This window comes from Xiphophorus hellerii, chromosome 2 (assembly GCF_003331165.1).
Source record: "Xiphophorus hellerii strain 12219 chromosome 2, Xiphophorus_hellerii-4.1, whole genome shotgun sequence".
Classification (NCBI taxonomy): Eukaryota; Metazoa; Chordata; class Actinopteri; order Cyprinodontiformes; family Poeciliidae; genus Xiphophorus; species Xiphophorus hellerii.
In genome coordinates this window covers 1,589,424-1,595,850 of record NC_045673.1, presented here as the reverse complement: position 1 = coordinate 1,595,850, position 6,427 = coordinate 1,589,424, and the positions used below count along the sequence as shown (strand labels likewise).

General features: G+C 39.9%; 1 long non-coding RNA gene across 1 annotated transcript; it reads left to right on the top strand.

Moving 5' to 3' along the window:
* The first annotated feature begins 284 nt into the window (after positions 1 to 284).
* LOC116730132 (uncharacterized) lies at positions 285 to 2,844 on the top strand. The gene is made up of 2 exons (XR_004341265.1): positions 285 to 604; positions 1,331 to 2,844. It is a non-coding gene; the product is annotated as an uncharacterized LOC116730132 (long non-coding RNA).
* Positions 2,845 to 6,427: the final 3,583 nt, after the last annotated feature.

Here is a 6,427-nt window from a genome sequence, read left to right as displayed (position 1 = left end):
AATTGAATTAAAAGATGTTTAAACTTTGCTTTCCTTTAGAAAATTTGTTTTAATCAAACTGTAATTGTCACATTAAAACTATGAAAAGGTCTGAAACAATTTACTTTTTAACATTCTGAGCCTGTTTGTTCATGTTGAAGGTTAAAGGTTAAATAAACGAGTGAAGTCTCATTGGATCTCACCGGCCGTCGTTTTATTGGAGAGGATTTGATGACAGCTGAACGTCTGATGACTGGAGCTGCTTCACTGTCTGTCTGTCTGTCTGTCTGTCTGTCTGTCTGTCTGTCTGTCTGTCTGTCTGTCTGTCTGTCTGTCTGTCTGTCTGTTTCTGTCTGTCTGTTTCTGTCTGTCTGTCTGTCTGTCTGTCTGTCTGTCTGTCTGTTTCTGTCTGTCTGTCTGTCTGTCTCTGTCTGTCTGTCTGTCTGTCTGTCTTTGCTCTGTTCGTTTGAGCCTCAGATTGTGAAGGTGCATCTGCTGCCTGCTCAGTTATGGATTACATGAAGAAGGAAAACATAATTTTTTATTCTTTTGATTTCCTTTAAGGCTTCCTGCCTGCAGCTTCTGCAACAAGGAGTCTCTAGAAAATGTTAACAATCATTTAAAGGTGAGTCTCTCTCTGGGTTTGACGATTCATTCATTTGTTCTGGAGTCACTGAGTGGTTTTTTTATATCATTTATCTCAAGATAAATACAAGATGTAAAAATCACCTTTATGATATTATAGGAAGGAACAAGGATTATACTGACCTAAAATAGTTTCTTAATATCTCCAGTTTACAGGTTTAATACTTCCTCCATTTTTCCATGTTTCATAATCTAAATATAACTTGTAATGGTCAGCTATTGGAACTGACCATTTTGAACTACAATGAAGAATAAATGAACTTTTCAGATTTTTCAACCATTTTGAAAAGCATCAATTCATTTCTCCACTCACTTGTGTTGGTTTGTCATAAAATCCCAATAACACTGAAAATGGTTTCAATGTGTTTAAGGAACATGAAAAACTTTGTGAGACGAGACAGACTTGATTTAAAATCCGTCACGTTCCCGGCTCTCCGGCTCAGTCTGAGCCGTCTCAGCTGAAAGAGTCGTTTCTAAAAGCCGAACAGTAAATATGAGCCAGCGGAGCTCCGTGTTTACAGGCACGGCTGCTGTAGCTCTGTTTATCTCCAGCAGCTTCTGTGATTTCCTAAACACAGCTTGAGTTTGACATGTTTACAATATTTTGTCTCATGTTTATGGAAACAGCGCTGTGTGAAGGTTGGAGTCACTTCAGATGTCACATTTCTAACACAGTTGTCTGATGGGTTCTGCATGCATTCTGCAGCAAAACAACACAAACGGACATGAAAGCCGATGGAAACACAACAGGAATGATTTAGCCGCAGATCTCCATCTGGACGCCACGTCCTCTGGAAACGCTGCAGGATGTTGACATCTGTTTGGAAGCTGGAAAATCAAAATTAACAGAAATAATTTGGGATATTTAGATTCACAGGAGAAAAAAAGGCTTCATTTTTCAAAGTTATATTTTCATGTTATTCATTTATTTATAAATGTCACAGTTTCAAACTAAATATTTAGCATATCAGCTAAATATTTAACTCAGTATTTAGCTCAGAGCTAAATATTTAGCTAATATGCAAATTCACTTTCTGATAACCGGAAGTGGACTACCAAAATAAAAGCTGTCTAGCAAACCTGTAAATAAACTCCTGCTTGTGAACTGCAGTTTAAATGGGAGTTTATTTCAATATGTTTGATTTTTAATACAAATGTTTTATTTTGATAGCAACATGATTTTGCATCTTAGCTAAATATTGATCTGAAAACTAAACATTTTGTTTGAATATAAAATAGTTATACATTCTTGATGACTGTTGCAGCCATGTTTAGACTGGTTGCTGCCATGGCAACCGGTCTAAACATTTTGAGTAATTGAATAAGAACTGGTGCAAAATACTTGGATTAATGTTGTTTTGACGCTGAATTGGAGAAGCTGAAGAGGTTATAGATGTGATTTTGATAATGAACTTGAAATGATGTAAAATGTGTAACTGCAATCAAAGATCACTGATGTCGTGTTGGAGGGATGTTCTAGATGGAAGTTTAGGAAAAAGGAGAACTGAAAAGCACAGCCCAGCACAAAAAAGAGGAACTACACCGAAACCAGACTGCTGAAGAGAAGGAAAGTTTGCAGGCTGCAGGATGGAGTGTGACCCTCGAACAGGCCGGGGACAAGGACACAGCCATGACATAATGTCTCCAAGTCGAAGGTGGAACTGAGATCATCTATTCATCTAGACAGCCAATGGAAAAAGGAAGATGGTGACATGAGATGGACCTTTAAGCATCGGTCGGCTGCAAAAGAAGAGAAGTGGGTTTTTCCTTCCGTAAGGTCTGCACTGTCACCGAGACGGATCAACGATGCCTTGGATCTACGCAGAGGGGCCCTCTGAGTTGTGGGGCCCTCTGAGTTGTGGGGCCCTCTGAGTTTTGGGGCTGCAGCAGAGCACCTGTACGCACATGAGGAAATTCCCCACAAGCCAACTCCCGCAGCTCTGGATTAAGACCCCCTCTGGCATCTTAAGGCTTCCCGAGAACCGGGTCCCCCTCCCTCTACCAGGACTGATCCCAACGGACCAAGCTGGAGCTTGTGGTTCAGTTCTCCGTCTCACAAATTGTTCTCAGTGCAAGCAGTGATAGAGATCAGGGTGAGAGATGTTGAATTGAAGTTGATTTCATTACATAGTTGTCTCTTTAATTTGATGTTTGCATCTATTTTCTGCTATGTGCCGTATAATTCCCTATTCCTACCCATATTAAACAAGCATACAAAGACATGGTGGACATTCCTTGTGTCCCACTATAAAGTTCTCCGATAGGTGTAATTAATCATGGGGTTCATATGACATAATCGATACAAGGTGTACCTACTGATAGCTTAGCAAACCAATAGAGTTTATAAATACCTTCGCTGCGACTAGAAACTCAAGACACAAAAACCCAACCTGGGAAAACTTAAAGAACAAGTTTGAAAATGAGAACAACCGTTAACGAGTGTGATCTGAGGGACTTGGTTTAACTCAGGCAGCTAGTCGGCTAACAGGAGGCAGAGGGTGGAGCGTCCAGAAGAAGGTTGATGGACCCAGGCGAATCTCCTCCCAGTGTTTCCAGCTGAGATGCTCTGAGTGAACTCAGCTGATCACTGACTCTCCAGAGAAAAGTGCAGATTTTAGCACAACAGAATCAATCTGTAAAGGAAAACCTGACTCAGACACAGGCTGGCCCAATGGTCAGCCAATAATTACAGGAAAGTTTTACAATTATTTTTACCTTCATTTTAGTTGCAATTGTGTCAAAATGTGTACAGTATTTAATTCCTCAACTAGTTAAACTGACTACACCATTACTCACAGATTTTTACCAGTCAGCTCCTTGGTGTCATCCTGGGAGGTGAACGTGTTTTATCCTGATCATAAATGTTAGATTCATACTCTTTTCATTCTTTAAGTCAGCTGTTTTATGGCTGAGCTGCCCAGCTTGTTATTTATCTGCAGCTCAGTGAAAATGGCTGATGGAGTTCCTCAGGGAGCCGTTACAGCGGGCGACTTGTCCCACTCAGACACAACAACCATCCATCATGCAAATCCAGAACATGGACGCCACATTCAGGCGGCCATGATGGGCTTTACGGCACCCAGATGTCAGAAACCAGTTAAAGGGTCTGCTGCTAACAGCAACAGACATTTCCTTTTTAAAAACTTTATTCAATGCAAACAGGTGGTTTCCATTTTTATGCTATTTTGCATAAAAATGGATATTTTGCAAGCTACACAATGACATTTAGGAAAAAAGAAGAATTATTTTATTTATTTTTTGCAATGCCAGGATTCATTTTCACTGAAACTTTCTGAATAATTAATCAACATGTAGTTTTAATCCAGATCAGGCATCATTACTGGCTGCAGGTTGTTGCTGCGAGAAGAGAAATCCCAGGATGCACTGCTGCTGTTAAAGGTTTCACCTCAGAGTTTGTAAACAGCTTCTAAACAGTTTCAACCACAAAGTTAACTTTCTGCAGCCCCTGAGAGCCGAACGTCTCGTGTCAGGGTAAACACGTTCCCCTTCCCCAGAGAAACTGGAACCGTTTTATTTATCTCATCAGTCGGCACATGAAAAGTTTTAGAGTGTTTTTGTGTTACGATCGTTCAGAAAGCAGCCAGAGAACATTTACATGTTTTGAAAATGATATTTGTTTAGAGGATAAACTGGAAGTGATGAAGCTGATGGGTGACTGCTTACTGCTGAATCCATCGTTCCCCTTGAAATATGATTATTCTTCCTCCTGCAGTCCAAAAACATGACTGCTAGTGTGTGTGTGTGTGGGGGTGTGTGTGGGTGTGTGTGCGGGTGTGTGTGTGTTTATCCTGTGTGTCTCTGTGTTGTCTTTGTGATGGACAGGTGATCTGAAAAACCCAAATAACAGAAACCTGAACTTTACCTTTTAACTGATTTTGCTCTGTTTTTTTCTGTTACTCCATAAATGATGAATAAAGGTTTTAACGTATTTCTGTGAACAGTTTAAACTCTGGAGGTTTGTGGTTTTAAGCGGCTCAGTAGGATCTCAGGGTCTCGTTTTGTTTTAACATGAGGTTTTTAATGGGATGTGTTATGACTGAAAATGCTTCGTTTGTGAGGAGAAAATCAGATCCACCCCCGGTCCGTTAGTTGTTAGTGGGAAAAACAGAAAAACACGGTAACTGTTCCCATCAGGACCTGCTTCCATCAGCCCACTGCGCCGTCGTCGCCGCCTGAAGGAAGAGCCATGATGTTTTAATAACAGCAAAATGCATCAACGTTTCCTTACAGATTCCAAAACAATCTTTGACATTAAAATGCAACACATCTGCCTCTGCTTTGCTGCTGCAGCGTTTGTGGAGAAGACATTGTGATGCTTTTACTTTTTCTGATCCACAGTCAATCAGAAAAAAGTTACTTCTGATGTTGGGATTTTAATTTGTTTAAATGTTTTGGGTAAATTCAAGGAAACAAATTCACCAGTAATCTCTGAACTTCTGCTGCATCCGAAGAGCAGAACCGAGCGTCAGAGGCGATCCTTCCTCCCAGCTGCTGTCAGACGGTTTTTAGCACAAGCTTAAATTATCTGAACTTGTCGCAATAAGCAAGTAATCATATTATAAATTAAAACCAGTTTGATCAGTTCCATTCTGATTATTAGTATTTTTAAGGGCAGTTTTGTTTACAGAGATATCATAATCCATCTTATTTGTGGTTTTGGTTGTGTGTTGTTTTTATTTCAGTTTTATATACAGTTATGTTTTATCTTTGATATTTAAAATATCCAATTCCAGTTCCAATAATTTTATTGGTTTCTGAGAACCAGGCATTCTGAGGCATTATTATGTTATTACCGTTATATTACTTGAAAATGATCTCAAAACAACAATATTATTGTTTATCGCAATAACTACCAGAACAATTTATTGTCCAGAAAATGTGTTATCATGACAGGCTTATTTCTATCTCATAATTATAACTTTAGAAGTCAAAATTATGCATTTTATTCTTGACATTAAAACTCATGACTTCCCGATGGGCTTTTATTTTTCTTTCATGGAGGAAATGTGCTTCCGTAGACATGCTGCTATCAAACCTGAATTTCCTGTCTCATAATGATCCCAAGTTTTGGTTTGACTTACAAAAAAATCTCTTTGTCCTCTATTAGTTATGGAAACAAGATTCTACTAATAAACCACATTCACCAAGATTAACTAACAAAAACTGCTGCTGCATCAAGCAACGATTCTTTGTAATGTAAGTCCATATTGGTTGCCAGACCCTTGACCGCGTAGTGATGTCCAACGGCCTGCAAGGTGATAAAAATGTCCTCCTGCAATTACATGTTCACCGCAATATCCTGGAATTCTCCAGAGATCGTAAATCAGCGCCGGACCACTCGCCTAAAACATTTGTGTTGGTACAACATCAGGAGCAAATGAGCCTTCAAATCAACATCTGTACGCCGTACTGGAGAGACCTTCGTATTAACGCCAGGGGCTGGGCGCCACATGGGAAAGGTGATGGTGATTCAGGGCTGACTTAACAAACCGGGACAGGTGAGATGGAAAAGCAGGAGAAAATGTTTCTGTGCCACTGTGGCAGCAGGCGGCTTGGTGTCATTACAGATGTTTGGTTTTCTCTGCTGTTTTTCTGGTTGGATGCAGAAGTTAATGCGGTAACGATCTGCTTGCTCTGTTAAAATCACCAGCATCAGCTCTGTTTATGTTTGGAATAATGACGCTGGGCTCCAGGCAGGATGGCGGGAAGATTTGTTAAACTATAAACTGAAGCAAATGAAATAAAAATATACTCTTTTCCTCTTTTCCATTCTAGAGAGGGC